The sequence below is a fragment of the Schistocerca cancellata genome, chromosome 8 (assembly GCF_023864275.1).
Source record: "Schistocerca cancellata isolate TAMUIC-IGC-003103 chromosome 8, iqSchCanc2.1, whole genome shotgun sequence".
NCBI classification, from domain to species: domain Eukaryota; kingdom Metazoa; phylum Arthropoda; class Insecta; order Orthoptera; family Acrididae; genus Schistocerca; species Schistocerca cancellata.
Window position 1 is genome coordinate 81,025,283 of NC_064633.1, and position 27,483 is coordinate 81,052,765.

Sequence of the window (27,483 nt, forward strand, 5' to 3'; positions counted from 1 at the left end):
ATCAGTATTGTATGGCTCGTAACGCGTTGCGTGCAGCCCGGCTAGCTCAGTCGGTAGAGCATGAGACTCTTAATCTCAGGGTCGTGGGTTCGAGCCCCACGCTGGGCGGCGCAAAATTTTGTGTCTACGCGGATCCAACATGCGCCCCTCTCGTGAGCCTTGCGTAATGAACGTAACGGGTTACGACGATGCCTAGCTTCGTATGAATATCAGAGGAACGGTATTTGAAGCTGAAAGTGACTCTGAAATGAAATAAATGTGTTGTTTTGCAATTTTAGTTGTACATCGATATAGTGTGAGATGTGTAGGAAAGCAGCAGCTGTGCTAACTAAATGCAAATAATGGTCGCTCATGCAGTGCGTTTCGAGCTGAAGGGCTCCGATTCACTAGTTTGTAAGAACAAAGTATCCTAAAAATCCGCTAGGAGGCGCCTCCTTAGCTCAGTGGCAGAGCGCTGGTCTAGTAAACCAGAGGTCGTGAGTTCGATCCTCACAGGCGGCAAATGAATTTTGTAACAGCCCCTCCCACCGTGGCCCTTTCGAAAAAAGCGGTCAAGGATAAAAAAAATTATGAATGGGTGCGGTATTTAAGAAATGCTCTCGCAAATGAATAGTGTGAATGGTGCTATTAAAGTGGGCACCAGAAACTGCTGCTTTAGGCAGTCTCCGGAGAATGCCGACGTGAAATACTTAGTTCTTGTGATGTATTTTCTACCCCTGATAAAGACCCTCGCGATTGTCGTCGTCGTCGTCGGCGCCGCCGCCGCTTTGGTAATAGCGACAATTCGCCATTGTATCACATAGGGTGAGGTACCTTCTGCAAGCGACTGAGATGGCACTAAACGATTGAAGCTGATTTGCCACCTCTTGTTTGATCAGCGTCATAAGGGCTTGAATGTAACTTGCGATGGGACACAGCAAGAAGTAGCGTCGTACTTTTAGTACTGAAATTTGAGATGGAGAACTGCGTCAAAGATGGGAAATTCATTCTGCCAAGTGTACAAATGGCGAAAACGAGGTGTGAGTGGGGAAGTATATTGCGCCAGTGACCGTGTGGCCTAATGGATAAGGCGTCGGACTTCGGATCCGAAGATTGCAGGTTCGAATCCTGTCACGGTCGAGTTTTTCCTGTTCTGCAAAAGATGCATGCTGTTTTACTGTGTTGTTTGAGTACTCTAAAACTAGTTGGAAGTTGCTGCTGTCCGCTTCCTGGCTGCAAAACCGGCGTCTACCAGAAGCACAAGCAAGACAAGGGTGATCTGTAGCGAAGATTTCGGCACAGTGCCGTTCAGGAGAGTTTTTGTTGGAACTACTGCATCTGATTCAGGAGCCAAGGGCTACGCCACAGGCGTCTGCGCACAGTCGAGCATGTGTGTTGAATAATGGTGCTGATAGCCACGTATCATTTCATGCAGATTTGATGCCTTTCGGAGACAATTTTTCATTGAATAGGATTGTAGCTGATTTGTGGCAGCAGGAAATAAGCTGTAGTCAAAAGAATCTTCAATAGATGGTCGCAGGTCACATCAGTATTGTATGGCTCGTAACGCGTTGCTTGCAGCCCGGCTAGCTCAGTCGGTAGAGCATGAGACTCTTAATCTCAGGGTCGTGGGTTCGAGCCCCACGCTGGGCGGCGCAAAATTTTGTGTCTACGCGGATCCAACATGCGCCCCTCTCGTGAGCCTTGCGTAATGAACGTAACGGGTTACGACGATGCCTAGCTTCGTATGAATATCAGAGGAACGATATTTGAAGCTGAAAGTGACTCTGAAATGAAATAAATGTGTTGTTTTGCAATTTTAGTTGTACATCGATATAGTGTGAGATGTGTAGGAAAGCAGCAGCTGTGCTAACTAAATGCAAATAATGGTCGCTCATGCGGTGCGTTTCGAGCTGAAGGGCTCCGATTCACTAGTTTGTAAGAACAAAGTATCCTAAAAGTCCGCTAGGAGGCGCCTCCTTAGCTCAGTGGCAGAGCGCTGGTCTAGTAAATCAGAGGTCGTGAGTTCGATCCTCACAGGCGGCAAATGAATTTTGTAACAGCCCCTCCCACCGTGGCCCTTTCGAAAAAAGCGGTCAAGGATAAAAAAAATTATGAATGGGTGCGGTATTTAAGAAATGCTCTCGCAAATGAATAGTGTGAATGGTGCTATTAAAGTGGGCACCAGAAACTGCTGCTTTAGGCAGTCTCCGGAGAATGCCGACGTGAAATACTTAGTTCTTGTGATGTATTTTCTACCCCTGATAAAGACCCTCGCGATTGTCGTCGTCGTCGTCGGCGCCGCCGCCGCTTTGGTAATAGCGACAATTCGCCATTGTATCACATAGGGTGAGGTACCTTCTGCAAGCGACTGAGATGGCACTAAACGATTGAAGCTGATTTGCCACCTCTTGTTTGATCAGCGTCATAAGGGCTTGAATGTAACTTGCGATGGGACACAGCAAGAAGTAGCGTCGTACTTTTAGTACTGAAATTTGAGATGGAGAACTGCGTCAAAGATGGGAAATTCATTCTGCCAAGTGTACAAATGGCGAAAACGAGGTGTGAGTGGGGAAGTATATTGCGCCAGTGACCGTGTGGCCTAATGGATAAGGCGTCGGACTTCGGATCCGAAGATTGCAGGTTCGAATCCTGTCACGGTCGAGTTTTTCCTGTTCTGCAAAAGATGCATGCTGTTTTACTGTGTTGTTTGAGTACTCTAAAACTAGTTGGAAGTTGCTGCTGTCCGCTTCCTGGCTGCAAAACCGGCGTCTACCAGAAGCACAAGCAAGACAAGGGTGATCTGTAGCGAAGTTTTCGGCACAGTGCCGTTCAGGAGAGTTTTTGTTGGAACTACTGCATCTGATTCAGGAGCCAAGGGCTACGCCACAGGCGTCTGCGCACAGTCGAGCATGTGTGTTGAATAATGGTGCTGATAGCCACGTATCATTTCATGCAGATTTGATGCCTTTCGGAGACAATTTTTCATTGAATAGGATTGTAGCTGATTTGTGGCAGCAGGAAATAAGCTGTAGTCAAAAGAATCTTCAATAGATGGTCGCAGGTCACATCAGTATTGTATGGCTCGTAACGCGTTGCGTGCAGCCCGGCTAGCTCAGTCGGTAGAGCATGAGACTCTTAATCTCAGGGTCGTGGGTTCGAGCCCCACGCTGGGCGGCGCAAAATTTTGTGTCTACGCGGATCCAACATGCGCCCCTCTCGTGAGCCTTGCGTAATGAACGTAACGGGTTACGACGATGCCTAGCTTCGTATGAATATCAGAGGAACGGTATTTGAAGCTGAAAGTGACTCTGAAATGAAATAAATGTGTTGTTTTGCAATTTTAGTTGTACATCGATATAGTGTGAGATGTGTAGGAAAGCAGCAGCTGTGCTAACTAAATGCAAATAATGGTCGCTCATGCGGTGCGTTTCGAGCTGAAGGGCTCCGATTCACTAGTTTGTAAGAACAAAGTATCCTAAAAGTCCGCTAGGAGGCGCCTCCTTAGCTCAGTGGCAGAGCGCTGGTCTAGTAAACCAGAGGTCGTGAGTTCGATCCTCACAGGCGGCAAATGAATTTTGTAACAGCCCCTCCCACCGTGGCCCTTTCGAAAAAAGCGGTCAAGGATAAAAAAAATTATGAATGGGTGCAGTATTTAAGAAATGCTCTCGCAAATGAATAGTGTGAATGGTGCTATTAAAGTGGGCACCAGAAACTGCTGCTTTAGGCAGTCTCCGGAGAATGCCGACGTGAAATACTTAGTTCTTGTGATGTATTTTCTACCCCTGATAAAGACCCTTGCGATTGTCGTCGTCGTCGTCGGCGCCGCCGCCGCTTTGGTAATAGCGACAATTCGCCATTGTATCACATAGGGTGAGGTACCTTCTGCAAGCGACTGAGATGGCACTAAACGATTGAAGCTGATTTGCCACCTCTTGTTTGATCAGCGTCATAAGGGCTTGAATGTAACTTGCGATGGGACACAGCAAGAAGTAGCGTCGTACTTTTAGTACTGAAATTTGAGATGGAGAACTGCGTCAAAGATGGGAAATTCATTCTGCCAAGTGTACAAATGGCGAAAACGAGGTGTGAGTGGGGAAGTATATTGCGCCAGTGACCGTGTGGCCTAATGGATAAGGCGTCGGACTTCGGATCCGAAGATTGCAGGTTCGAATCCTGTCACGGTCGAGTTTTTCCTGTTCTGCAAAAGATGCATGCTGTTTTACTGTGTTGTTTGAGTACTCTAAAACTAGTTGGAAGTTGCTGCTGTCCGCTTCCTGGCTGCAAAACCGGCGTCTACCAGAAGCACAAGCAAGACAAGGGTGATCTGTAGCGAAGTTTTCGGCACAGTGCCGATCAGGAGAGTTTTTGTTGGAACTACTGCATCTGATTCAGGAGCCAAGGGCTACGCCACAGGCGTCTGCGCACAGTCGAGCATGTGTGTTGAATAATGGTGCTGATAGCCACGTATCATTTCATGCAGATTTGATGCCTTTCGGAGACAATTTTTCATTGAATAGGATTGTAGCTGATTTGTGGCAGCAGGAAATAAGCTGTAGTCAAAAGAATCTTCAATAGATGGTCGCAGGTCACATCAGTATTGTATGGCTCGTAACGCGTTGCGTGCAGCCCGGCTAGCTTAGTCGGTAGAGCATGAGACTCTTAATCTCAGGGTCGTGGGTTCGAGCCCCACGCTGGGCGGCGCAAAATTTTGTGTCTACGCGGATCCAACATGCGCCCCTCTCGTGAGCCTTGCGTAATGAACGTAACGGGTTACGACGATGCCTAGCTTCGTATGAATATCAGAGGAACGGTATTTGAAGCTGAAAGTGACTCTGAAATGAAATAAATGTGTTGTTTTGCAATTTTAGTTGTACATCGATATAGTGTGAGATGTGTAGGAAAGCAGCAGCTGTGCTAACTAAATGCAAATAATGGTCGCTCATGCGGTGCGTTTCGAGCTGAAGGGCTCCGATTCACTAGTTTGTAAGAACAAAGTATCCTAAAAGTCCGCTAGGAGGCGCCTCCTTAGCTCAGTGGCAGAGCGCTGGTCTAGTAAACCAGAGGTCGTGAGTTCGATCCTCACAGGCGGCAAATGAATTTTGTAACAGCCCCTCCCACCGTGGCCCTTTCGAAAAAAGCGGTCAAGGATAAAAAAAATTATGAATGGGTGCGGTATTTAAGAAATGCTCTCGCAAATGAATAGTGTGAATGGTGCTATTAAAGTGGGCACCAGAAACTGCTGCTTTAGGCAGTCTCCGGAGAATGCCGACGTGAAATACTTAGTTCTTGTGATGTATTTTCTACCCCTGATAAAGACCCTCGCGATTGTCGTCGTCGTCGTCGGCGCCGCCGCCGCTTTGGTAATAGCGACAATTCGCCATTGTATCACATAGGGTGAGGTACCTTCTGCAAGCGACTGAGATGGCACTAAACGATTGAAGCTGATTTGCCACCTCTTGTTTGATCAGCGTCATAAGGGCTTGAATGTAACTTGCGATGGGACACAGCAAGAAGTAGCGTCGTACTTTTAGTACTGAAATTTGAGATGGAGAACTGCGTCAAAGATGGGAAATTCATTCTGCCAAGTGTACAAATGGCGAAAACGAGGTGTGAGTGGGGAAGTATATTGCGCCAGTGACCGTGTGGCCTAATGGATAAGGCGTCGGACTTCGGATCCGAAGATTGCAGGTTCGAATCCTGTCACGGTCGAGTTTTTCCTGTTCTGCAAAAGATGCATGCTGTTTTACTGTGTTGTTTGAGTACTCTAAAACTAGTTGGAAGTTGCTGCTGTCCGCTTCCTGGCTGCAAAACCGGCGTCTACCAGAAGCACAAGCAAGACAAGGGTGATCTGTAGCGAAGTTTTCGGCACAGTGCCGTTCAGGAGAGTTTTTGTTGGAACTACTGCATCTGATTCAGGAGCCAAGGGCTACGCCACAGGCGTCTGCGCACAGTCGAGCATGTGTGTTGAATAATGGTGCTGATAGCCACGTATCATTTCATGCAGATTTGATGCCTTTCGGAGACAATTTTTCATTGAATAGGATTGTAGCTGATTTGTGGCAGCAGGAAATAAGCTGTAGTCAAAAGAATCTTCAATAGATGGTCGCAGGTCACATCAGTATTGTATGGCTCGTAACGCGTTGCGTGCAGCCCGGCTAGCTTAGTCGGTAGAGCATGAGACTCTTAATCTCAGGGTCGTGGGTTCGAGCCCCACGCTGGGCGGCGCAAAATTTTGTGTCTACGCGGATCCAACATGCGCCCCTCTCGTGAGCCTTGCGTAATGAACGTAACGGGTTACGACGATGCCTAGCTTCGTATGAATATCAGAGGAACGGTATTTGAAGCTGAAAGTGACTCTGAAATGAAATAAATGTGTTGTTTTGCAATTTTAGTTGTACATCGATATAGTGTGAGATGTGTAGGAAAGCAGCAGCTGTGCTAACTAAATGCAAATAATGGTCGCTCATGCGGTGCGTTTCGAGCTGAAGGGCTCCGATTCACTAGTTTGTAAGAACAAAGTATCCTAAAAGTCCGCTAGGAGGCGCCTCCTTAGCTCAGTGGCAGAGCGCTGGTCTAGTAAACCAGAGGTCGTGAGTTCGATCCTCACAGGCGGCAAATGAATTTTGTAACAGCCCCTCCCACCGTGGCCCTTTCGAAAAAAGCGGTCAAGGATAAAAAAAATTATGAATGGGTGCGGTATTTAAGAAATGCTCTCGCAAATGAATAGTGTGAATGGTGCTATTAAAGTGGGCACCAGAAACTGCTGCTTTAGGCAGTCTCCGGAGAATGCCGACGTGAAATACTTAGTTCTTGTGATGTATTTTCTACCCCTGATAAAGACCCTCGCGATTGTCGTCGTCGTCGTCGTCGGCGCCGACGCCGCTTTGGTAATAGCGACAATTCGCCATTGTATCACATAGGGTGAGGTACCTTCTGCAAGCGACTGAGATGGCACTAAACGATTGAAGCTGATTTGCCACCTCTTGTTTGATCAGCGTCATAAGGGCTTGAATGTAACTTGCGATGGGACACAGCAAGAAGTAGCGTCGTACTTTTAGTACTGAAATTTGAGATGGAGAACTGCGTCAAAGATGGGAAATTCATTCTGCCAAGTGTACAAATGGCGAAAACGAGGTGTGAGTGGGGAAGTATATTGCGCCAGTGACCGTGTGGCCTAATGGATAAGGCGTCGGGCTTCGGATCCGAAGATTGCAGGTTCGAATCCTGTCACGGTCGAGTTTTTCCTGTTCTGCAAAAGATGCATGCTGTTTTACTGTGTTGTTTGAGTACTCTAAAACTAGTTGGAAGTTGCTGCTGTCCGCTTCCTGGCTGCAAAACCGGCGTCTACCAGAAGCACAAGCAAGACAAGGGTGATCTGTAGCGAAGTTTTCGGCACAGTGCCGATCAGGAGAGTTTTTGTTGGAACTACTGCATCTGATTCAGGAGCCAAGGGCTACGCCACAGGCGTCTGCGCACAGTCGAGCATGTGTGTTGAATAATGGTGCTGATAGCCACGTATCATTTCATGCAGATTTGATGCCTTTCGGAGACAATTTTTCATTGAATAGGATTGTAGCTGATTTGTGGCAGCAGGAAATAAGCTGTAGTCAAAAGAATCTCCAATAGATGGTCGCAGGTCACATCAGTATTGTATGGCTCGTAACGCGTTGCGTGCAGCCCGGCTAGCTTAGTCGGTAGAGCATGAGACTCTTAATCTCAGGGTCGTGGGTTCGAGCCCCACGCTGGGCGGCGCAAAATTTTGTGTCTACGCGGATCCAACATGCGCCCCTCTCGTGAGCCTTGCGTAATGAACGTAACGGGTTACGACGATGCCTAGCTTCGTATGAATATCAGAGGAACGGTATTTGAAGCTGAAAGTGACTCTGAAATGAAATAAATGTGTTGTTTTGCAATTTTAGTTGTACATCGATATAGTGTGAGATGTGTAGGAAAGCAGCAGCTGTGCTAACTAAATGCAAATAATGGTCGCTCATGCGGTGCGTTTCGAGCTGAAGGGCTCCGATTCACTAGTTTGTAAGAACAAAGTATCCTAAAAGTCCGCTAGGAGGCGCCTCCTTAGCTCAGTGGCAGAGCGCTGGTCTAGTAAACCAGAGGTCGTGAGTTCGATCCTCACAGGCGGCAAATGAATTTTGTAACAGCCCCTCCCACCGTGGCCCTTTCGAAAAAAGCGGTCAAGGATAAAAAAAATTATGAATGGGTGCGGTATTTAAGAAATGCTCTCGCAAATGAATAGTGTGAATGGTGCTATTAAAGTGGGCACCAGAAACTGCTGCTTTAGGCAGTCTCCGGAGAATGCCGACGTGAAATACTTAGTTCTTGTGATGTATTTTCTACCCCTGATAAAGACCCTCGCGATTGTCGTCGTCGTCGTCGGCGCCGCCGCCGCTTTGGTAATAGCGACAATTCGCCATTGTATCACATAGGGTGAGGTACCTTCTGCAAGCGACTGAGATGGCACTAAACGATTGAAGCTGATTTGCCACCTCTTGTTTGATCAGCGTCATAAGGGCTTGAATGTAACTTGCGATGGGACACAGCAAGAAGTAGCGTCGTACTTTTAGTACTGAAATTTGAGATGGAGAACTGCGTCAAAGATGGGAAATTCATTCTGCCAAGTGTACAAATGGCGAAAACGAGGTGTGAGTGGGGAAGTATATTGCGCCAGTGACCGTGTGGCCTAATGGATAAGGCGTCGGACTTCGGATCCGAAGATTGCAGGTTCGAATCCTGTCACGGTCGAGTTTTTCCTGTTCTGCAAAAGATGCATGCTGTTTTACTGTGTTGTTTGAGTACTCTAAAACTAGTTGGAAGTTGCTGCTGTCCGCTTCCTGGCTGCAAAACCGGCGTCTACCAGAAGCACAAGCAAGACAAGGGTGATCTGTAGCGAAGTTTTCGGCACAGTGCCGATCAGGAGAGTTTTTGTTGGAACTACTGCATCTGATTCAGGAGCCAAGGGCTACGCCACAGGCGTCTGCGCACAGTCGAGCATGTGTGTTGAATAATGGTGCTGATAGCCACGTATCATTTCATGCAGATTTGATGCCTTTCGGAGACAATTTTTCATTGAATAGGATTGTAGCTGATTTGTGGCAGCAGGAAATAAGCTGTAATCAAAAGAATCTTCAATAGATGGTCGCAGGTCACATCAGTATTGTATGGCTCGTAACGCGTTGCGTGCAGCCCGGCTAGCTTAGTCGGTAGAGCATGAGACTCTTAATCTCAGGGTCGTGGGTTCGAGCCCCACGCTGGGCGGCGCAAAATTTTGTGTCTACGCGGATCCAACATGCGCCCCTCTCGTGAGCCTTGCGTAATGAACGTAACGGGTTACGACGATGCCTAGCTTCGTATGAATATCAGAGGAACGGTATTTGAAGCTGAAAGTGACTCTGAAATGAAATAAATGTGTTGTTTTGCAATTTTAGTTGTACATCGATATAGTGTGAGATGTGTAGGAAAGCAGCAGCTGTGCTAACTAAATGCAAATAATGGTCGCTCATGCGGTGCGTTTCGAGCTGAAGGGCTCCGATTCACTAGTTTGTAAGAACAAAGTATCCTAAAAGTCCGCTAGGAGGCGCTTCCTTAGCTCAGTGGCAGAGCGCTGGTCTAGTAAACCAGAGGTCGTGAGTTCGATCCTCACAGGCGGCAAATGAATTTTGTAACAGCCCCTCCCACCGTGGCCCTTTCGAAAAAAGCGGTCAAGGATAAAAAAAATTATGAATGGGTGCGGTATTTAAGAAATGCTCTCGCAAATGAATAGTGTGAATGGTGCTATTAAAGTGGGCACCAGAAACTGCTGCTTTAGGCAGTCTCCGGAGAATGCCGACGTGAAATACTTAGTTCTTGTGATGTATTTTCTACCCCTGATAAAGACCCTCGCGATTGTCGTCGTCGTCGTCGTCGTCGTCGGCGCCGCCGCCGCTTTGGTAATAGCGACAATTCGCCATTGTATCACATAGGGTGAGGTACCTTCTGCAAGCGACTGAGATGGCACTAAACGATTGAAGCTGATTTGCCACCTCTTGTTTGATCAGCGTCATAAGGGCTTGAATGTAACTTGCGATGGGACACAGCAAGAAGTAGCGTCGTACTTTTAGTACTGAAATTTGAGATGGAGAACTGCGTCAAAGATGGGAAATTCATTCTGCCAAGTGTACAAATGGCGAAAACGAGGTGTGAGTGGGGAAGTATATTGCGCCAGTGACCGTGTGGCGTAATGGATAAGGCGTCGGACTTCGGATCCGAAGACTGCAGGTTCGAATCCTGTCACGGTCGAGTTTTTCCTGTTCTGCAAAAGATGCATGCTGTTTTACTGTGTTGTTTGAGTACTCTAAAACTAGTTGGAAGTTGCTGCTGTCCGCTTCCTGGCTGCAAAACCGGCGTCTACCAGAAGCACAAGCAAGACAAGGGTGATCTGTAGCGAAGTTTTCGGCACAGTGCCGTTCAGGAGAGTTTTTGTTGGAACTACTGCATCTGATTCAGGAGCCAAGGGCTACGCCACAGGCGTCTGCGCACAGTCGAGCATGTGTGTTGAATAATGGTGCTGATAGCCACGTATCATTTCATGCAGATTTGATGCCTTTCGGAGACAATTTTTCATTGAATAGGATTGTAGCTGATTTGTGGCAGCAGGAAATAAGCTGTAATCAAAAGAATCTTCAATAGATGGTCGCAGGTCACATCAGTATTGTATGGCTCGTAACGCGTTGCGTGCAGCCCGGCTAGCTTAGTCGGTAGAGCATGAGACTCTTAATCTCAGGGTCGTGGGTTCGAGCCCCACGCTGGGCGGCGCAAAATTTTGTGTCTACGCGGATCCAACATGCGCCCCTCTCGTGAGCCTTGCGTAATGAACGTAACGGGTTACGACGATGCCTAGCTTCGTATGAATATCAGAGGAACGGTATTTGAAGCTGAAAGTGACTCTGAAATGAAATAAATGTGTTGTTTTGCAATTTTAGTTGTACATCGATATAGTGTGAGATGTGTAGGAAAGCAGCAGCTGTGCTAACTAAATGCAAATAATGGTCGCTCATGCGGTGCGTTTCGAGCTGAAGGGCTCCGATTCACTAGTTTGTAAGAACAAAGTATCCTAAAAGTCCGCTAGGAGGCGCTTCCTTAGCTCAGTGGCAGAGCGCTGGTCTAGTAAACCAGAGGTCGTGAGTTCGATCCTCACAGGCGGCAAATGAATTTTGTAACAGCCCCTCCCACTGTGGCCCTTTCGAAAAAAGCGGTCAAGGATAAAAAAAATTATGAATGGGTGCGGTATTTAAGAAATGCTCTCGCAAATGAATAGTGTGAATGGTGCTATTAAAGTGGGCACCAGAAACTGCTGCTTTAGGCAGTCTCCGGAGAATGCCGACGTGAAATACTTAGTTCTTGTGATGTATTTTCTACCCCTGATAAAGACCCTCGCGATTGTCGTCGTCGTCGTCGTCGGCGCCGCCGCCGCTTTGGTAATAGCGACAATTCGCCATTGTATCACATAGGGTGAGGTACCTTCTGCAAGCGACTGAGATGGCACTAAACGATTGAAGCTGATTTGCCACCTCTTGTTTGATCAGCGTCATAAGGGCTTGAATGTAACTTGCGATGGGACACAGCAAGAAGTAGCGTCGTACTTTTAGTACTGAAATTTGAGATGGAGAACTGCGTCAAAGATGGGAAATTCATTCTGCCAAGTGTACAAATGGCGAAAACGAGGTGTGAGTGGGGAAGTATATTGCGCCAGTGACCGTGTGGCCTAATGGATAAGGCGTCGGACTTCGGATCCGAAGATTGCAGGTTCGAATCCTGTCACGGTCGAGTTTTTCCTGTTCTGCAAAAGATGCATGCTGTTTTACTGTGTTGTTTGAGTACTCTAAAACTAGTTGGAAGTTGCTGCTGTCCGCTTCCTGGCTGCAAAACCGGCGTCTACCAGAAGCACAAGCAAGACAAGGGTGATCTGTAGCGAAGTTTTCGGCACAGTGCCGTTCAGGAGAGTTTTTGTTGGAACTACTGCATCTGATTCAGGAGCCAAGGGCTACGCCACAGGCGTCTGCGCACAGTCGAGCATGTGTGTTGAATAATGGTGCTGATAGCCACGTATCATTTCATGCAGATTTGATGCCTTTCGGAGACAATTTTTCATTGAATAGGATTGTAGCTGATTTGTGGCAGCAGGAAATAAGCTGTAGTCAAAAGAATCTTCAATAGATGGTCGCAGGTCACATCAGTATTGTATGGCTCGTAACGCGTTGCGTGCAGCCCGGCTAGCTCAGTCGGTAGAGCATGAGACTCTTAATCTCAGGGTCGTGGGTTCGAGCCCCACGCTGGGCGGCGCAAAATTTTGTGTCTACGCGGATCCAACATGCGCCCCTCTCGTGAGCCTTGCGTAATGAACGTAACGGGTTACGACGATGCCTAGCTTCGTATGAATATCAGAGGAACGGTATTTGAAGCTGAAAGTGACTCTGAAATGAAATAAATGTGTTGTTTTGCAATATTAGTTGTACATCGATATAGTGTGAGATGTGTAGGAAAGCAGCAGCTGTGCTAACTAAATGCAAATAATGGTCGCTCATGCGGTGCGTTTCGAGCTGAAGGGCTCCGATTCACTAGTTTGTAAGAACAAAGTATCCTAAAAGTCCGCTAGGAGGCGCCTCCTTAGCTCAGTGGCAGAGCGCTGGTCTAGTAAACCAGAGGTCGTGAGTTCGATCCTCACAGGCGGCAAATGAATTTTGTAACAGCCCCTCCCACCGTGGCCCTTTCGAAAAAAGCGGTCAAGGATAAAAAAAATTATGAATGGGTGCGGTATTTAAGAAATGCTCTCGCAAATGAATAGTGTGAATGGTGCTATTAAAGTGGGCACCAGAAACTGCTGCTTTAGGCAGTCTCCGGAGAATGCCGACGTGAAATACTTAGTTCTTGTGATGTATTTTCTACCCCTGATAAAGACCCTCGCGATTGTCGTCGTCGTCGTCGGCGCCGCCGCCGCTTTGGTAATAGCGACAATTCGCCATTGTATCACATAGGGTGAGGTACCTTCTGCAAGCGACTGAGATGGCACTAAACGATTGAAGCTGATTTGCCACCTCTTGTTTGATCAGCGTCATAAGGGCTTGAATGTAACTTGCGATGGGACACAGCAAGAAGTAGCGTCGTACTTTTAGTACTGAAATTTGAGATGGAGAACTGCGTCAAAGATGGGAAATTCATTCTGCCAAGTGTACAAATGGCGAAAACGAGGTGTGAGTGGGGAAGTATATTGCGCCAGTGACCGTGTGGCCTAATGGATAAGGCGTCGGACTTCGGATCCGAAGATTGCAGGTTCGAATCCTGTCACGGTCGAGTTTTTCCTGTTCTGCAAAAGATGCATGCTGTTTTACTGTGTTGTTTGAGTACTCTAAAACTAGTTGGAAGTTGCTGCTGTCCGCTTCCTGGCTGCAAAACCGGCGTCTACCAGAAGCACAAGCAAGACAAGGGTGATCTGTAGCGAAGTTTTCGGCACAGTGCCGTTCAGGAGAGTTTTTGTTGGAACTACTGCATCTGATTCAGGAGCCAAGGGCTACGCCACAGGCGTCTGCGCACAGTCGAGCATGTGTGTTGAATAATGGTGCTGATAGCCACGTATCATTTCATGCAGATTTGATGCCTTTCGGAGACAATTTTTCATTGAATAGGATTGTAGCTGATTTGTGGCAGCAGGAAATAAGCTGTAGTCAAAAGAATCTTCAATAGATGGTCGCAGGTCACATCAGTATTGTATGGCTCGTAACGCGTTGCGTGCAGCCCGGCTAGCTCAGTCGGTAGAGCATGAGACTCTTAATCTCAGGGTCGTGGGTTCGAGCCCCACGCTGGGCGGCGCAAAATTTTGTGTCTACGCGGATCCAACATGCGCCCCTCTCGTGAGCCTTGCGTAATGAACGTAACGGGTTACGACGATGCCTAGCTTCGTATGAATATCAGAGGAACGGTATTTGAAGCTGAAAGTGACTCTGAAATGAAATAAATGTGTTGTTTTGCAATTTTAGTTGTACATCGATATAGTGTGAGATGTGTAGGAAAGCAGCAGCTGTGCTAACTAAATGCAAATAATGGTCGCTCATGCGGTGCGTTTCGAGCTGAAGGGCTCCGATTCACTAGTTTGTAAGAACAAAGTATCCTAAAAGTCCGCTAGGAGGCGCCTCCTTAGCTCAGTGGCAGAGCGCTGGTCTAGTAAACCAGAGGTCGTGAGTTCGATCCTCACAGGCGGCAAATGAATTTTGTAACAGCCCCTCCCACCGTGGCCCTTTCGAAAAAAGCGGTCAAGGATAAAAAAAATTATGAATGGGTGCGGTATTTAAGAAATGCTCTCGCAAATGAATAGTGTGAATGGTGCTATTAAAGTGGGCACCAGAAACTGCTGCTTTAGGCAGTCTCCGGAGAATGCCGACGTGAAATACTTAGTTCTTGTGATGTATTTTCTACCCCTGATAAAGACCCTCGCGATTGTCGTCGTCGTCGTCGGCGCCGCCGCCGCTTTGGTAATAGCGACAATTCGCCATTGTATCACATAGGGTGAGGTACCTTCTGCAAGCGACTGAGATGGCACTAAACGATTGAAGCTGATTTGCCACCTCTTGTTTGATCAGCGTCATAAGGGCTTGAATGTAACTTGCGATGGGACACAGCAAGAAGTAGCGTCGTACTTTTAGTACTGAAATTTGAGATGGAGAACTGCGTCAAAGATGGGAAATTCATTCTGCCAAGTGTACAAATGGCGAAAACGAGGTGTGAGTGGGGAAGTATATTGCGCCAGTGACCGTGTGGCCTAATGGATAAGGCGTCGGACTTCGGATCCGAAGATTGCAGGTTCGAATCCTGTCACGGTCGAGTTTTTCCTGTTCTGCAAAAGATGCATGCTGTTTTACTGTGTTGTTTGAGTACTCTAAAACTAGTTGGAAGTTGCTGCTGTCCGCTTCCTGGCTGCAAAACCGGCGTCTACCAGAAGCACAAGCAAGACAAGGGTGATCTGTAGCGAAGTTTTCGGCACAGTGCCGTTCAGGAGAGTTTTTGTTGGAACTACTGCATCTGATTCAGGAGCCAAGGGCTACGCCACAGGCGTCTGCGCACAGTCGAGCATGTGTGTTGAATAATGGTGCTGATAGCCACGTATCATTTCATGCAGATTTGATGCCTTTCGGAGACAATTTTTCATTGAATAGGATTGTAGCTGATTTGTGGCAGCAGGAAATAAGCTGTAGTCAAAAGAATCTTCAATAGATGGTCGCAGGTCACATCAGTATTGTATGGCTCGTAACGCGTTGCGTGCAGCCCGGCTAGCTCAGTCGGTAGAGCATGAGACTCTTAATCTCAGGGTCGTGGGTTCGAGCCCCACGCTGGGCGGCGCAAAATTTTGTGTCTACGCGGATCCAACATGCGCCCCTCTCGTGAGCCTTGCGTAATGAACGTAACGGGTTACGACGATGCCTAGCTTCGTATGAATATCAGAGGAACGGTATTTGAAGCTGAAAGTGACTCTGAAATGAAATAAATGTGTTGTTTTGCAATATTAGTTGTACATCGATATAGTGTGAGATGTGTAGGAAAGCAGCAGCTGTGCTAACTAAATGCAAATAATGGTCGCTCATGCGGTGCGTTTCGAGCTGAAGGGCTCCGATTCACTAGTTTGTAAGAACAAAGTATCCTAAAAGTCCGCTAGGAGGCGCCTCCTTAGCTCAGTGGCAGAGCGCTGGTCTAGTAAACCAGAGGTCGTGAGTTCGATCCTCACAGGCGGCAAATGAATTTTGTAACAGCCCCTCCCACCGTGGCCCTTTCGAAAAAAGCGGTCAAGGATAAAAAAAATTATGAATGGGTGCGGTATTTAAGAAATGCTCTCGCAAATGAATAGTGTGAATGGTGCTATTAAAGTGGGCACCAGAAACTGCTGCTTTAGGCAGTCTCCGGAGAATGCCGACGTGAAATACTTAGTTCTTGTGATGTATTTTCTACCCCTGATAAAGACCCTCGCGATTGTCGTCGTCGTCGTCGGCGCCGCCGCCGCTTTGGTAATAGCGACAATTCGCCATTGTATCACATAGGGTGAGGTACCTTCTGCAAGCGACTGAGATGGCACTAAACGATTGAAGCTGATTTGCCACCTCTTGTTTGATCAGCGTCATAAGGGCTTGAATGTAACTTGCGATGGGACACAGCAAGAAGTAGCGTCGTACTTTTAGTACTGAAATTTGAGATGGAGAACTGCGTCAAAGATGGGAAATTCATTCTGCCAAGTGTACAAATGGCGAAAACGAGGTGTGAGTGGGGAAGTATATTGCGCCAGTGACCGTGTGGCCTAATGGATAAGGCGTCGGACTTCGGATCCGAAGATTGCAGGTTCGAATCCTGTCACGGTCGAGTTTTTCCTGTTCTGCAAAAGATGCATGCTGTTTTACTGTGTTGTTTGAGTACTCTAAAACTAGTTGGAAGTTGCTGCTGTCCGCTTCCTGGCTGCAAAACCGGCGTCTACCAGAAGCACAAGCAAGACAAGGGTGATCTGTAGCGAAGTTTTCGGCACAGTGCCGTTCAGGAGAGTTTTTGTTGGAACTACTGCATCTGATTCAGGAGCCAAGGGCTACGCCACAGGCGTCTGCGCACAGTCGAGCATGTGTGTTGAATAATGGTGCTGATAGCCACGTATCATTTCATGCAGATTTGATGCCTTTCGGAGACAATTTTTCATTGAATAGGATTGTAGCTGATTTGTGGCAGCAGGAAATAAGCTGTAGTCAAAAGAATCTTCAATAGATGGTCGCAGGTCACATCAGTATTGTATGGCTCGTAACGCGTTGCGTGCAGCCCGGCTAGCTCAGTCGGTAGAGCATGAGACTCTTAATCTCAGGGTCGTGGGTTCGAGCCCCACGCTGGGCGGCGCAAAATTTTGTGTCTACGCGGATCCAACATGCGCCCCTCTCGTGAGCCTTGCGTAATGAACGTAACGGGTTACGACGATGCCTAGCTTCGTATGAATATCAGAGGAACGGTATTTGAAGCTGAAAGTGACTCTGAAATGAAATAAATGTGTTGTTTTGCAATTTTAGTTGTACATCGATATAGTGTGAGATGTGTAGGAAAGCAGCAGCTGTGCTAACTAAATGCAAATAATGGTCGCTCATGCGGTGCGTTTCGAGCTGAAGGGCTCCGATTCACTAGTTTGTAAGAACAAAGTATCCTAAAAGTCCGCTAGGAGGCGCCTCCTTAGCTCAGTGGCAGAGCGCTGGTCTAGTAAACCAGAGGTCGTGAGTTCGATCCTCACAGGCGGCAAATGAATTTTGTAACAGCCCCTCCCACCGTGGCCCTTTCGAAAAAAGCGGTCAAGGATAAAAAAAATTATGAATGGGTGCGGTATTTAAGAAATGCTCTCGCAAATGAATAGTGTGAATGGTGCTATTAAAGTGGGCACCAGAAACTGCTGCTTTAGGCAGTCTCCGGAGAATGCCGACGTGAAATACTTAGTTCTTGTGATGTATTTTCTACCCCTGATAAAGACCCTCGCGATTGTCGTCGTCGTCGTCGTCGTCGTCGGCGCCGCCGCCGCTTTGGTAATAGCGACAATTCGCCATTGTATCACATAGGGTGAGGTACCTTCTGCAAGCGACTGAGATGGCACTAAACGATTGAAGCTGATTTGCCACCTCTTGTTTGATCAGCGTCATAAGGGCTTGAATGTAACTTGCGATGGGACACAGCAAGAAGTAGCGTCGTACTTTTAGTACTGAAATTTGAGATGGAGAACTGCGTCAAAGATGGGAAATTCATTCTGCCAAGTGTACAAATGGCGAAAACGAGGTGTGAGTGGGGAAGTATATTGCGCCAGTGACCGTGTGGCCTAATGGATAAGGCGTCGGACTTCGGATCCGAAGATTGCAGGTTCGAATCCTGTCACGGTCGAGTTTTTCCTGTTCTGCAAAAGATGCATGCTGTTTTACTGTGTTGTTTGAGTACTCTAAAACTAGTTGGAAGTTGCTGCTGTCCGCTTCCTGGCTGCAAAACCGGCGTCTACCAGAAGCACAAGCAAGACAAGGGTGATCTGTAGCGAAGTTTTCGGCACAGTGCCGTTCAGGAGAGTTTTTGTTGGAACTACTGCATCTGATTCAGGAGCCAAGGGCTACGCCACAGGCGTCTGCGCACAGTCGAGCATGTGTGTTGAATAATGGTGCTGATAGCCACGTATCATTTCATGCAGATTTGATGCCTTTCGGAGACAATTTTTCATTGAATAGGATTGTAGCTGATTTGTGGCAGCAGGAAATAAGCTGTAGTCAAAAGAATCTTCAATAGATGGTCGCAGGTCACATCAGTATTGTATGGCTCGTAACGCGTTGCGTGCAGCCCGGCTAGCTTAGTCGGTAGAGCATGAGACTCTTAATCTCAGGGTCGTGGGTTCGAGCCCCACGCTGGGCGGCGCAAAATTTTGTGTCCACGCGGATCCAACATGCGCCCCTCTCGTGAGCCTTGCGTAATGAACGTAACGGGTTACGACGATGCCTAGCTTCGTATGAATATCAGAGGAACGGTATTTGAAGCTGAAAGTGACTCTGAAATGAAATAAATGTGTTGTTTTGCAATTTTAGTTGTACATCGATATAGTGTGAGATGTGTAGGAAAGCAGCAGCTGTGCTAACTAAATGCAAATAATGGTCGCTCATGCGGTGCGTTTCGAGCTGAAGGGCTCCGATTCACTAGTTTGTAAGAACAAAGAATCCTAAAACTCCGCTAGGAGGCGCCTCCTTAGCTCAGTGGCAGAGCGCTGGTCTAGTAAACCAGAGGTCGTGAGTTCGATCCTCACAGGCGGCAAATGAATTTTGTAACAGCCCCTCCCACCGTGGCCCTTTCGAAAAAAGCGGTCAAGGATAAAAAAAATTATGAATGGGTGCGGTATTTAAGAAATGCTCTCGCAAATGAATAGTGTGAATGGTGCTATTAAAGTGGGCACCAGAAACTGCTGCTTTAGGCAGTCTCCGGAGAATGCCGACGTGAAATACTTAGTTCTTGTGATGTATTTTCTACCCCTGATAAAGACCCTCGCGATTGTCGTCGTCGTCGTCGTCGTCGGCGCCGCCGCCGCTTTGGTAATAGCGACAATTCGCCATTGTATCACATAGGGTGAGGTACCTTCTGCAAGCGACTGAGATGGCACTAAACGATTGAAGCTGATTTGCCACCTCTTGTTTGATCAGCGTCATAAGGGCTTGAATGTAACTTGCGATGGGACACAGCAAGAAGTAGCGTCGTACTTTTAGTACTGAAATTTGAGATGGAGAACTGCGTCAAAGATGGGAAATTCATTCTGCCAAGTGTACAAATGGCGAAAACGAGGTGTGAGTGGGGAAGTATATTGCGCCAGTGACCGTGTGGCCTAATGGATAAGGCGTCGGACTTCGGATCCGAAGATTGCAGGTTCGAATCCTGTCACGGTCGAGTTTTTCCTGTTCTGCAAAAGATGCATGCTGTTTTACTGTGTTGTTTGAGTACTCTAAAACTAGTTGGAAGTTGCTGCTGTCCGCTTCCTGGCTGCAAAACCGGCGTCTACCAGAAGCACAAGCAAGACAAGGGTGATCTGTAGCGAAGTTTTCGGCACAGTGCCGATCAGGAGAGTTTTTGTTGGAACTACTGCATCTGATTCAGGAGCCAAGGGCTACGCCACAGGCGTCTGCGCACAGTCGAGCATGTGTGTTGAATAATGGTGCTGATAGCCACGTATCATTTCATGCAGATTTGATGCCTTTCGGAGACAATTTTTCATTGAATAGGATTGTAGCTGATTTGTGGCAGCAGGAAATAAGCTGTAGTCAAAAGAATCTTCAATAGATGGTCGCAGGTCACATCAGTATTGTATGGCTCGTAACGCGTTGCGTGCAGCCCGGCTAGCTCAGTCGGTAGAGCATGAGACTCTTAATCTCAGGGTCGTGGGTTCGAGCCCCACGCTGGGCGGCGCAAAATTTTGTGTCTACGCGGATCCAACATGCGCCCCTCTCGTGAGCCTTGCGTAATGAACGTAACGGGTTACGACGATGCCTAGCTTCGTATGAATATCAGAGGAACGGTATTTGAAGCTGAAAGTGACTCTGAAATGAAATAAATGTGTTGTTTTGCAATTTTAGTTGTACATCGATATAGTGTGAGATGTGTAGGAAAGCAGCAGCTGTGCTAACTAAATGCAAATAATGGTCGCTCATGCGGTGCGTTTCGAGCTGAAGGGCTCCGATTCACTAGTTTGTAAGAACAAAGTATCCTAAAAGTCCGCTAGGAGGCGCCTCCTTAGCTCAGTGGCAGAGCGCTGGTCTAGTAAACCAGAGGTCGTGAGTTCGATCCTCACAGGCGGCAAATGAATTTTGTAACAGCCCCTCCCACCGTGGCCCTTTCGAAAAAAGCGGTCAAGGATAAAAAAAATTATGAATGGGTGCGGTATTTAAGAAATGCTCTCGCAAATGAATAGTGTGAATGGTGCTATTAAAGTGGGCACCAGAAACTGCTGCTTTAGGCAGTCTCCGGAGAATGCCGACGTGAAATACTTAGTTCTTGTGATGTATTTTCTACCCCTGATAAAGACCCTCGCGATTGTCGTCGTCGTCGTCGGCGCCGCCGCCGCTTTGGTAATAGCGACAATTCGCCATTGTATCACATAGGGTGAGGTACCTTCTGCAAGCGACTGAGATGGCACTAAACGATTGAAGCTGATTTGCCACCTCTTGTTTGATCAGCGTCATAAGGGCTTGAATGTAACTTGCGATGGGACACAGCAAGAAGTAGCGTCGTACTTTTAGTACTGAAATTTGAGATGGAGAACTGCGTCAAAGATGGGAAATTCATTCTGCCAAGTGTACAAATGGCGAAAACGAGGTGTGAGTGGGGAAGTATATTGCGCCAGTGACCGTGTGGCCTAATGGATAAGGCGTCGGACTTCGGATCCGAAGATTGCAGGTTCGAATCCTGTCACGGTCGAGTTTTTCCTGTTCTGCAAAAGATGCATGCTGTTTTACTGTGTTGTTTGAGTACTCTAAAACTAGTTGGAAGTTGCTGCTGTCCGCTTCCTGGCTGCAAAACCGGCGTCTACCAGAAGCACAAGCAAGACAAGGGTGATCTGTAGCGAAGTTTTCGGCACAGTGCCGTTCAGGAGAGTTTTTGTTGGAACTACTGCATCTGATTCAGGAGCCAAGGGCTACGCCACAGGCGTCTGCGCACAGTCGAGCATGTGTGTTGAATAATGGTGCTGATAGCCACGTATCATTTCATGCAGATTTGATGCCTTTCGGAGACAATTTTTCATTGAATAGGATTGTAGCTGATTTGTGGCAGCAGGAAATAAGCTGTAGTCAAAAGAATCTTCAATAGATGGTCGCAGGTCACATCAGTATTGTATGGCTCGTAACGCGTTGCGTGCAGCCCGGCTAGCTTAGTCGGTAGAGCATGAGACTCTTAATCTCAGGGTCGTGGGTTTCGAGCCCCACGCTGGGCGGCGCAAAATTTTGTGTCTACGCGGATCCAACATGCGCCCCTCTCGTGAGCCTTGCGTAATGAACGTAACGGGTTACGACGATGCCTAGCTTCGTATGAATATCAGAGGAACGGTATTTTGAAGCTGAAAGTGACTCTGAAATGAAATAAATGTGTTGTTTTGCAATTTTAGTTGTACATCGATATAGTGTGAGATGTGTAGGAAAGCAGCAGCTGTGCTAACTAAATGCAAATAATGGTCGCTCATGCGGTGCGTTTCGAGCTGAAGGGCTCCGATTCACTAGTTTGTAAGAACAAAGTATCCTAAAAGTCCGCTAGGAGGCGCCTCCTTAGCTCAGTGGCAGAGCGCTGGTCTAGTAAACCAGAGGTCGTGAGTTCGATCCTCACAGGCGGCAAATGAATTTTGTAACAGCCCCTCCCACCGTGGCCCTTTCGAAAAAAGCGGTCAAGGATAAAAAAAATTATGAATGGGTGCGGTATTTAAGAAATGCTCTCGCAAATGAATAGTGTGAATGGTGCTATTAAAGTGGGCACCAGAAACTGCTGCTTTAGGCAGTCTCCGGAGAATGCCGACGTGAAATACTTAGTTCTTGTGATGTATTTTCTACCCCTGATAAAGACCCTCGCGATTGTCGTCGTCGTCGTCGGCGCCGCCGCCGCTTTGGTAATAGCGACAATTCGCCATTGTATCACATAGGGTGAGGTACCTTCTGCAAGCGACTGAGATGGCACTAAACGATTGAAGCTGATTTGCCACCTCTTGTTTGATCAGCGTCATAAGGGCTTGAATGTAACTTGCGATGGGACACAGCAAGAAGTAGCGTCGTACTTTTAGTACTGAAATTTGAGATGGAGAACTGCGTCAAAGATGGGAAATTCATTCTGCCAAGTGTACAAATGGCGAAAACGAGGTGTGAGTGGGGAAGTATATTGCGCCAGTGACCGTGTGGCCTAATGGATAAGGCGTCGGACTTCGGATCCGAAGATTGCAGGTTCGAATCCTGTCACGGTCGAGTTTTTCCTATTCTGCAAAAGATGCATGCTGTTTTACTGTGTTGTTTGAGTACTCTAAAACTAGTTGGAAGTTGCTGCTGTCCGCTTCCTGGCTGCAAAACCGGCGTTTACCAGAAGCACAAGCAAGACAAGGGTGATCTGTAGCGAAGTTTTCGGCACAGTGCCGTTCAGGAGAGTTTATGTTGGAACTACTGCATCTGATTCAGGAGCCAAGGGCTACGCCACAGGCGTCTGCGCACAGTCGAGCATGTGTGTTGAATAATGGTGCTGATAGCCACGTATCATTTCATGCAGATTTGATGCCTTTCGGAGACAATTTTTCATTGAATAGGATTGTAGCTGATTTGTGGCAGCAGGAAATAAGCTGTAGTCAAAAGAATCTTCAATAGATGGTCGCAGGTCACATCAGTATTGTATGGCTCGTAACGCGTTGCGTGCAGCCCGGCTAGCTCAGTCGGTAGAGCATGAGACTCTTAATCTCAGGGTCGTGGGTTCGAGCCCCACGCTGGGCGGCGCAAAATTTTGTGTCTACGCGGATCCAACATGCGCCCCTCTCGTGAGCCTTGCGTAATGAACGTAACGGGTTACGACGCTGCCTAGCTTCGTATGAATATCAGAGGAACGGTATTTGAAGCTGAAAGTGACTCTGAAATGAAATAAATGTGTTGTTTTGCAATTTTAGTTGTACATCGATATAGTGTGAGATGTGTAGGAAAGCAGCAGCTGTGCTAACTAAATGCAAATAATGGTCGCTCATGCGGTGCGTTTCGAGCTGAAGGGCTCCGATTCACTAGTTTGTAAGAACAAAGTATCCTAAAAGTCCGCTAGGAGGCGCCTCCTTAGCTCAGTGGCAGAGCGCTGGTCTAGTAAACCAGAGGTCGTGAGTTCGATCCTCACAGGCGGCAAATGAATTTTGTAACAGCCCCTCCCACCGTGGCCCTTTCGAAAAAAGCGGTCAAGGATAAAAAAAATTATGAATGGGTGCGGTATTTAAGAAATGCTCTCGCAAATGAATAGTGTGAATGGTGCTATTAAAGTGGGCACCAGAAACTGCTGCTTTAGGCAGTCTCCGGAGAATGCCGACGTGAAATACTTAGTTCTTGTGATGTATTTTCTACCCCTGATAAAGACCCTCGCGATTGTCGTCGTCGTCGTCGGCGCCGCCGCCGCTTTGGTAATAGCGACAATTCGCCATTGTATCACATAGGGTGAGGTACCTTCTGCAAGCGACTGAGATGGCACTAAACGATTGAAGCTGATTTGCCACCTCTTGTTTGATCAGCGTCATAAGGGCTTGAATGTAACTTGCGATGGGACACAGCAAGAAGTAGCGTCGTACTTTTAGTACTGAAATTTGAGATGGAGAACTGCGTCAAAGATGGGAAATTCATTCTGCCAAGTGTACAAATGGCGAAAACGAGGTGTGAGTGGGGAAGTATATTGCGCCAGTGACCGTGTGGCCTAATGGATAAGGCGTCGGACTTCGGATCCGAAGATTGCAGGTTCGAATCCTGTCACGGTCGAGTTTTTCCTGTTCTGCAAAAGATGCATGCTGTTTTACTGTGTTGTTTGAGTACTCTAAAACTAGTTGGAAGTTGCTGCTGTCCGCTTCCTGGCTGCAAAACCGGCGTCTACCAGAAGCACAAGCAAGACAAGGGTGATCTGTAGCGAAGTTTTCGGCACAGTGCCGTTCAGGAGAGTTTTTGTTGGAACTACTGCATCTGATTCAGGAGCCAAGGGCTACGCCACAGGCGTCTGCGCACAGTCGAGCATGTGTGTTGAATAATGGTGCTGATAGCCACGTATCATTTCATGCAGATTTGATGCCTTTCGGAGACAATTTTTCATTGAATAGGATTGTAGCTGATTTGTGGCAGCAGGAAATAAGCTGTAGTCAAAAGAATCTTCAATAGATGGTCGCAGGTCACATCAGTATTGTATGGCTCGTAACGCGTTGCGTGCGGCCCGGCTAGCTCAGTCGGTAGAGCATGAGACTCTTAATCTCAGGGTCGTGGGTTCGAGCCCCACGCTGGGCGACGCAAAATTTTGTGTCTACGCGGATCCAACATGCGCCCCTCTCGTGAGCCTTGCGTAATGAACGTAACGGGTTACGACGATGCCTAGCTTCGTATGAATATCAGAGGAACGGTATTTGAAGCTGAAAGTGACTGTGAAATGAAATAAATGTGTTGTTTTGCAATTTTAGTTGTACATCGATATAGTGTGAGATGTGTAGGAAAGCAGCAGCTGTGCTAACTAAATGCAAATAATGGTCGCTCATGCGGTGCGTTTCGAGCTGAAGGGCTCCGATTCACTAGTTTGTAAGAACAAAGTATCCTAAAAGTCCGCTAGGAGGCGCCTCCTTAGCTCAGTGGCAGAGCGCTGGTCTAGTAAACCAGAGGTCGTGAGTTCGATCCTCACAGGCGGCAAATGAATTTTGTAACAGCCCCTCCCACCGTGGCCCTTTCGAAAAAAGCGGTCAAGGATAAAAAAAATTATGAATGGGTGCGGTATTTAAGAAATGCTCTCGCAAATGAATAGTGTGAATGGTGCTATTAAAGTGGGCACCAGAAACTGCTGCTTTAGGCAGTCTCCGGAGAATGCCGACGTGAAATACTTAGTTCTTGTGATGTATTTTCTACCCCTGATAAAGACCCTCGCGATTGTCGTCGTCGTCGGCGGCGCCGCCGCCGCTTTGGTAATAGCGACAATTCGCCATTGTATCACATAGGGTGAGGTACCTTCTGCAAGCGACTGAGATGGCACTAAACGATTGAAGCTGATTTGCCACCTCTTGTTTGATCAGCGTCATAAGGGCTTGAATGTAACTTGCGATGGGACACAGCAAGAAGTAGCGTCGTACTTTTAGTACTGAAATTTGAGATGGAGAACTGCGTCAAAGATGGGAAATTCATTCTGCCAAGTGTACAAATGGCGAAAACGAGGTGTGAGTGGGGAAGTATATTGCGCCAGTGACCGTGTGGCCTAATGGATAAGGCGTCGGACTTCGGATCCGAAGATTGCAGGTTCGAATCCTGTCACGGTCGAGTTTTTCCTGTTCTGCAAAAGATGCATGCTGTTTTACTGTGTTGTTTGAGTACTCTAAAACTAGTTGGAAGTTGCTGCTGTCCGCTTCCTGGCTGCAAAACCGGCGTCTACCAGAAGCACAAGCAAGACAAGGGTGATCTGTAGCGAAGTTTTCGGCACAGTGCCGTTCAGGAGAGTTTTTGTTGGAACTACTGCATCTGATTCAGGAGCCAAGGGCTACGCCACAGGCGTCTGCGCACAGTCGAGCATGTGTGTTGAATAATGGTGCTGATAGCCACGTATCATTTCATGCAGATTTGATGCCTTTCGGAGACAATTTTTCATTGAATAGGATTGTAGCTGATTTGTGGCAGCAGGAAATAAGCTGTAGTCAAAAGAATCTTCAATAGATGGTCGCAGGTCACATCAGTATTGTATGGCTCGTAACGCGTTGCGTGCGGCCCGGCTAGCTCAGTCGGTAGAGCATGAGACTCTTAATCTCAGGGTCGTGGGTTCGAGCCCCACGCTGGGCGACGCAAAATTTTGTGTCTACGCGGATCCAACATGCGCCCCTCTCGTGAGCCTTGCGTAATGAACGTAACGGGTTACGACGATGCCTAGCTTCGTATGAATATCAGAGGAACGGTATTTGAAGCTGAAAGTGACTGTGAAATGAAATAAATGTGTTGTTTTGCAATTTTAGTTGTACATCGATATAGTGTGAGATGTGTAGGAAAGCAGCAGCTGTGCTAACTAAATGCAAATAATGGTCGCTCATGCGGTGCGTTTCGAGCTGAAGGGCTCCGATTCACTAGTTTGTAAGAACAAAGTATCCTAAAAGTCCGCTAGGAGGCGCCTCCTTAGCTCAGTGGCAGAGCGCTGGTCTAGTAAACCAGAGGTCGTGAGTTCGATCCTCACAGGCGGCAAATGAATTTTGTAACAGCCCCTCCCACCGTGGCCCTTTCGAAAAAAGCGGTCAAGGATAAAAAAAATTATGAATGGGTGCGGTATTTAAGAAATGCTCTCGCAAATGAATAGTGTGAATGGTGCTATTAAAGTGGGCACCAGAAACTGCTGCTTTAGGCAGTCTCCGGAGAATGCCGACGTGAAATACTTAGTTCTTGTGATGTATTTTCTACCCCTGATAAAGACCCTCGCGATTGTCGTCGTCGTCGGCGGCGCCGCCGCCGCTTTGGTAATAGCGACAATTCGCCATTGTATCACATAGGGTGAGGTACCTTCTGCAAGCGACTGAGATGGCACTAAACGATTGAAGCTGATTTGCCACCTCTTGTTTGATCAGCGTCATAAGGGCTTGAATGTAACTTGCGATGGGACACAGCAAGAAGTAGCGTCGTACTTTTAGTACTGAAATTTGAGATGGAGAACTGTGTCAAAGATGGGAAATTCATTCTGCCAAGTGTACAAATGGCGAAAACGAGGTGTGAGTGGGGAAGTATATTGCGCCAGAGACCGTGTGGCCTAATGGATAAGGCGTCGGACTTCGGATCCGAAGATTGCAGGTTCGAATCCTGTCACGGTCGAGTTTTTCCTGTTCTGCAAAAGATGCATGCTGTTTTACTGTGTTGTTTGAGTACTCTAAAACTAGTTGGAAGTTGCTGCTGTCCGCTTCCTGGCTGCAAAACCGGCGTCTACCAGAAGCACAAGCAAGACAAGGGTGATCTGAAGCGAAGTTTTCGGCACAGTGCCGTTCAGGAGAGTTTTTGTTGGAACTACTGCATCTGATTCAGGAGCCAAGGGCTACGCCACAGGCGTCTGCGCACAGTCGAGCATGTGTGTTGAATAATGGTGCTGATAGCCACGTATCATTTCATGCAGATTTGATGCCTTTCGGAGACAATTTTTCATTGAATAGGATTGTAGCTGATTTGTGGCAGCAGGAAATAAGCTGTAGTCAAAAGAATCTTCAATAGATGGTCGCAGGTCACATCAGTATTGTATGGCTCG

At 47.4% G+C, this 27,483-nt stretch overlaps 54 non-coding genes across 54 annotated transcripts; all 54 read left to right on the plus strand.

Annotated features, from left to right (window-relative positions):
- The first annotated feature begins 35 nt into the window (after positions 1–35).
- Trnak-cuu (transfer RNA lysine (anticodon CUU)) lies at positions 36–108 on the plus strand. Its single transcript has one exon. It is a non-coding gene; the product is annotated as a tRNA-Lys (tRNA).
- Positions 109–429: 321 nt separating this feature from the next.
- On the plus strand, positions 430–501 carry Trnat-agu (transfer RNA threonine (anticodon AGU)). The gene has a single exon. It is a non-coding gene; the product is annotated as a tRNA-Thr (tRNA).
- A 545-nt stretch (positions 502–1,046) lies between these two features.
- On the plus strand, positions 1,047–1,119 carry Trnar-ucg (transfer RNA arginine (anticodon UCG)). Its single transcript has one exon. It is a non-coding gene; the product is annotated as a tRNA-Arg (tRNA).
- Positions 1,120–1,559: 440 nt separating this feature from the next.
- Trnak-cuu (transfer RNA lysine (anticodon CUU)) lies at positions 1,560–1,632 on the plus strand. The gene has a single exon. It is a non-coding gene; the product is annotated as a tRNA-Lys (tRNA).
- A 321-nt stretch (positions 1,633–1,953) lies between these two features.
- Positions 1,954–2,025, plus strand: Trnat-agu (transfer RNA threonine (anticodon AGU)). The gene has a single exon. It is a non-coding gene; the product is annotated as a tRNA-Thr (tRNA).
- Positions 2,026–2,570: 545 nt separating this feature from the next.
- Trnar-ucg (transfer RNA arginine (anticodon UCG)) lies at positions 2,571–2,643 on the plus strand. The gene has a single exon. It is a non-coding gene; the product is annotated as a tRNA-Arg (tRNA).
- Positions 2,644–3,083: 440 nt separating this feature from the next.
- Trnak-cuu (transfer RNA lysine (anticodon CUU)) lies at positions 3,084–3,156 on the plus strand. Its single transcript has one exon. It is a non-coding gene; the product is annotated as a tRNA-Lys (tRNA).
- A 321-nt stretch (positions 3,157–3,477) lies between these two features.
- Positions 3,478–3,549, plus strand: Trnat-agu (transfer RNA threonine (anticodon AGU)). The gene has a single exon. It is a non-coding gene; the product is annotated as a tRNA-Thr (tRNA).
- Positions 3,550–4,094: 545 nt separating this feature from the next.
- Trnar-ucg (transfer RNA arginine (anticodon UCG)) lies at positions 4,095–4,167 on the plus strand. Its single transcript has one exon. It is a non-coding gene; the product is annotated as a tRNA-Arg (tRNA).
- A 440-nt stretch (positions 4,168–4,607) lies between these two features.
- On the plus strand, positions 4,608–4,680 carry Trnak-cuu (transfer RNA lysine (anticodon CUU)). The gene has a single exon. It is a non-coding gene; the product is annotated as a tRNA-Lys (tRNA).
- A 321-nt stretch (positions 4,681–5,001) lies between these two features.
- Positions 5,002–5,073, plus strand: Trnat-agu (transfer RNA threonine (anticodon AGU)). Its single transcript has one exon. It is a non-coding gene; the product is annotated as a tRNA-Thr (tRNA).
- Positions 5,074–5,618: 545 nt separating this feature from the next.
- Positions 5,619–5,691, plus strand: Trnar-ucg (transfer RNA arginine (anticodon UCG)). The gene has a single exon. It is a non-coding gene; the product is annotated as a tRNA-Arg (tRNA).
- Positions 5,692–6,131: 440 nt separating this feature from the next.
- Trnak-cuu (transfer RNA lysine (anticodon CUU)) lies at positions 6,132–6,204 on the plus strand. The gene has a single exon. It is a non-coding gene; the product is annotated as a tRNA-Lys (tRNA).
- Positions 6,205–6,525: 321 nt separating this feature from the next.
- Positions 6,526–6,597, plus strand: Trnat-agu (transfer RNA threonine (anticodon AGU)). Its single transcript has one exon. It is a non-coding gene; the product is annotated as a tRNA-Thr (tRNA).
- A 548-nt stretch (positions 6,598–7,145) lies between these two features.
- On the plus strand, positions 7,146–7,218 carry Trnar-ucg (transfer RNA arginine (anticodon UCG)). Its single transcript has one exon. It is a non-coding gene; the product is annotated as a tRNA-Arg (tRNA).
- Positions 7,219–7,658: 440 nt separating this feature from the next.
- Positions 7,659–7,731, plus strand: Trnak-cuu (transfer RNA lysine (anticodon CUU)). The gene has a single exon. It is a non-coding gene; the product is annotated as a tRNA-Lys (tRNA).
- Positions 7,732–8,052: 321 nt separating this feature from the next.
- Trnat-agu (transfer RNA threonine (anticodon AGU)) lies at positions 8,053–8,124 on the plus strand. Its single transcript has one exon. It is a non-coding gene; the product is annotated as a tRNA-Thr (tRNA).
- Positions 8,125–8,669: 545 nt separating this feature from the next.
- Trnar-ucg (transfer RNA arginine (anticodon UCG)) lies at positions 8,670–8,742 on the plus strand. Its single transcript has one exon. It is a non-coding gene; the product is annotated as a tRNA-Arg (tRNA).
- A 440-nt stretch (positions 8,743–9,182) lies between these two features.
- Trnak-cuu (transfer RNA lysine (anticodon CUU)) lies at positions 9,183–9,255 on the plus strand. Its single transcript has one exon. It is a non-coding gene; the product is annotated as a tRNA-Lys (tRNA).
- A 321-nt stretch (positions 9,256–9,576) lies between these two features.
- Trnat-agu (transfer RNA threonine (anticodon AGU)) lies at positions 9,577–9,648 on the plus strand. Its single transcript has one exon. It is a non-coding gene; the product is annotated as a tRNA-Thr (tRNA).
- A 554-nt stretch (positions 9,649–10,202) lies between these two features.
- Trnar-ucg (transfer RNA arginine (anticodon UCG)) lies at positions 10,203–10,275 on the plus strand. The gene has a single exon. It is a non-coding gene; the product is annotated as a tRNA-Arg (tRNA).
- Positions 10,276–10,715: 440 nt separating this feature from the next.
- On the plus strand, positions 10,716–10,788 carry Trnak-cuu (transfer RNA lysine (anticodon CUU)). Its single transcript has one exon. It is a non-coding gene; the product is annotated as a tRNA-Lys (tRNA).
- A 321-nt stretch (positions 10,789–11,109) lies between these two features.
- On the plus strand, positions 11,110–11,181 carry Trnat-agu (transfer RNA threonine (anticodon AGU)). Its single transcript has one exon. It is a non-coding gene; the product is annotated as a tRNA-Thr (tRNA).
- Positions 11,182–11,729: 548 nt separating this feature from the next.
- Trnar-ucg (transfer RNA arginine (anticodon UCG)) lies at positions 11,730–11,802 on the plus strand. The gene has a single exon. It is a non-coding gene; the product is annotated as a tRNA-Arg (tRNA).
- A 440-nt stretch (positions 11,803–12,242) lies between these two features.
- On the plus strand, positions 12,243–12,315 carry Trnak-cuu (transfer RNA lysine (anticodon CUU)). Its single transcript has one exon. It is a non-coding gene; the product is annotated as a tRNA-Lys (tRNA).
- Positions 12,316–12,636: 321 nt separating this feature from the next.
- On the plus strand, positions 12,637–12,708 carry Trnat-agu (transfer RNA threonine (anticodon AGU)). Its single transcript has one exon. It is a non-coding gene; the product is annotated as a tRNA-Thr (tRNA).
- Positions 12,709–13,253: 545 nt separating this feature from the next.
- Positions 13,254–13,326, plus strand: Trnar-ucg (transfer RNA arginine (anticodon UCG)). Its single transcript has one exon. It is a non-coding gene; the product is annotated as a tRNA-Arg (tRNA).
- A 440-nt stretch (positions 13,327–13,766) lies between these two features.
- Positions 13,767–13,839, plus strand: Trnak-cuu (transfer RNA lysine (anticodon CUU)). The gene has a single exon. It is a non-coding gene; the product is annotated as a tRNA-Lys (tRNA).
- Positions 13,840–14,160: 321 nt separating this feature from the next.
- Positions 14,161–14,232, plus strand: Trnat-agu (transfer RNA threonine (anticodon AGU)). Its single transcript has one exon. It is a non-coding gene; the product is annotated as a tRNA-Thr (tRNA).
- A 545-nt stretch (positions 14,233–14,777) lies between these two features.
- On the plus strand, positions 14,778–14,850 carry Trnar-ucg (transfer RNA arginine (anticodon UCG)). Its single transcript has one exon. It is a non-coding gene; the product is annotated as a tRNA-Arg (tRNA).
- Positions 14,851–15,290: 440 nt separating this feature from the next.
- Trnak-cuu (transfer RNA lysine (anticodon CUU)) lies at positions 15,291–15,363 on the plus strand. The gene has a single exon. It is a non-coding gene; the product is annotated as a tRNA-Lys (tRNA).
- Positions 15,364–15,684: 321 nt separating this feature from the next.
- Positions 15,685–15,756, plus strand: Trnat-agu (transfer RNA threonine (anticodon AGU)). The gene has a single exon. It is a non-coding gene; the product is annotated as a tRNA-Thr (tRNA).
- Positions 15,757–16,301: 545 nt separating this feature from the next.
- Trnar-ucg (transfer RNA arginine (anticodon UCG)) lies at positions 16,302–16,374 on the plus strand. Its single transcript has one exon. It is a non-coding gene; the product is annotated as a tRNA-Arg (tRNA).
- Positions 16,375–16,814: 440 nt separating this feature from the next.
- Trnak-cuu (transfer RNA lysine (anticodon CUU)) lies at positions 16,815–16,887 on the plus strand. Its single transcript has one exon. It is a non-coding gene; the product is annotated as a tRNA-Lys (tRNA).
- A 321-nt stretch (positions 16,888–17,208) lies between these two features.
- On the plus strand, positions 17,209–17,280 carry Trnat-agu (transfer RNA threonine (anticodon AGU)). The gene has a single exon. It is a non-coding gene; the product is annotated as a tRNA-Thr (tRNA).
- Positions 17,281–17,834: 554 nt separating this feature from the next.
- Positions 17,835–17,907, plus strand: Trnar-ucg (transfer RNA arginine (anticodon UCG)). The gene has a single exon. It is a non-coding gene; the product is annotated as a tRNA-Arg (tRNA).
- Positions 17,908–18,347: 440 nt separating this feature from the next.
- Positions 18,348–18,420, plus strand: Trnak-cuu (transfer RNA lysine (anticodon CUU)). The gene has a single exon. It is a non-coding gene; the product is annotated as a tRNA-Lys (tRNA).
- Positions 18,421–18,741: 321 nt separating this feature from the next.
- On the plus strand, positions 18,742–18,813 carry Trnat-agu (transfer RNA threonine (anticodon AGU)). Its single transcript has one exon. It is a non-coding gene; the product is annotated as a tRNA-Thr (tRNA).
- A 551-nt stretch (positions 18,814–19,364) lies between these two features.
- Trnar-ucg (transfer RNA arginine (anticodon UCG)) lies at positions 19,365–19,437 on the plus strand. Its single transcript has one exon. It is a non-coding gene; the product is annotated as a tRNA-Arg (tRNA).
- A 440-nt stretch (positions 19,438–19,877) lies between these two features.
- Positions 19,878–19,950, plus strand: Trnak-cuu (transfer RNA lysine (anticodon CUU)). The gene has a single exon. It is a non-coding gene; the product is annotated as a tRNA-Lys (tRNA).
- A 321-nt stretch (positions 19,951–20,271) lies between these two features.
- Trnat-agu (transfer RNA threonine (anticodon AGU)) lies at positions 20,272–20,343 on the plus strand. The gene has a single exon. It is a non-coding gene; the product is annotated as a tRNA-Thr (tRNA).
- A 545-nt stretch (positions 20,344–20,888) lies between these two features.
- On the plus strand, positions 20,889–20,961 carry Trnar-ucg (transfer RNA arginine (anticodon UCG)). The gene has a single exon. It is a non-coding gene; the product is annotated as a tRNA-Arg (tRNA).
- Positions 20,962–21,401: 440 nt separating this feature from the next.
- Trnak-cuu (transfer RNA lysine (anticodon CUU)) lies at positions 21,402–21,475 on the plus strand. Its single transcript has one exon. It is a non-coding gene; the product is annotated as a tRNA-Lys (tRNA).
- Positions 21,476–21,797: 322 nt separating this feature from the next.
- On the plus strand, positions 21,798–21,869 carry Trnat-agu (transfer RNA threonine (anticodon AGU)). Its single transcript has one exon. It is a non-coding gene; the product is annotated as a tRNA-Thr (tRNA).
- A 545-nt stretch (positions 21,870–22,414) lies between these two features.
- Trnar-ucg (transfer RNA arginine (anticodon UCG)) lies at positions 22,415–22,487 on the plus strand. The gene has a single exon. It is a non-coding gene; the product is annotated as a tRNA-Arg (tRNA).
- A 440-nt stretch (positions 22,488–22,927) lies between these two features.
- Trnak-cuu (transfer RNA lysine (anticodon CUU)) lies at positions 22,928–23,000 on the plus strand. Its single transcript has one exon. It is a non-coding gene; the product is annotated as a tRNA-Lys (tRNA).
- Positions 23,001–23,321: 321 nt separating this feature from the next.
- Trnat-agu (transfer RNA threonine (anticodon AGU)) lies at positions 23,322–23,393 on the plus strand. The gene has a single exon. It is a non-coding gene; the product is annotated as a tRNA-Thr (tRNA).
- Positions 23,394–23,938: 545 nt separating this feature from the next.
- Positions 23,939–24,011, plus strand: Trnar-ucg (transfer RNA arginine (anticodon UCG)). The gene has a single exon. It is a non-coding gene; the product is annotated as a tRNA-Arg (tRNA).
- A 440-nt stretch (positions 24,012–24,451) lies between these two features.
- On the plus strand, positions 24,452–24,524 carry Trnak-cuu (transfer RNA lysine (anticodon CUU)). Its single transcript has one exon. It is a non-coding gene; the product is annotated as a tRNA-Lys (tRNA).
- Positions 24,525–24,845: 321 nt separating this feature from the next.
- On the plus strand, positions 24,846–24,917 carry Trnat-agu (transfer RNA threonine (anticodon AGU)). The gene has a single exon. It is a non-coding gene; the product is annotated as a tRNA-Thr (tRNA).
- Positions 24,918–25,462: 545 nt separating this feature from the next.
- On the plus strand, positions 25,463–25,535 carry Trnar-ucg (transfer RNA arginine (anticodon UCG)). Its single transcript has one exon. It is a non-coding gene; the product is annotated as a tRNA-Arg (tRNA).
- A 440-nt stretch (positions 25,536–25,975) lies between these two features.
- Trnak-cuu (transfer RNA lysine (anticodon CUU)) lies at positions 25,976–26,048 on the plus strand. Its single transcript has one exon. It is a non-coding gene; the product is annotated as a tRNA-Lys (tRNA).
- Positions 26,049–26,369: 321 nt separating this feature from the next.
- Trnat-agu (transfer RNA threonine (anticodon AGU)) lies at positions 26,370–26,441 on the plus strand. The gene has a single exon. It is a non-coding gene; the product is annotated as a tRNA-Thr (tRNA).
- Positions 26,442–26,986: 545 nt separating this feature from the next.
- Positions 26,987–27,059, plus strand: Trnar-ucg (transfer RNA arginine (anticodon UCG)). The gene has a single exon. It is a non-coding gene; the product is annotated as a tRNA-Arg (tRNA).
- Positions 27,060–27,483: the final 424 nt, after the last annotated feature.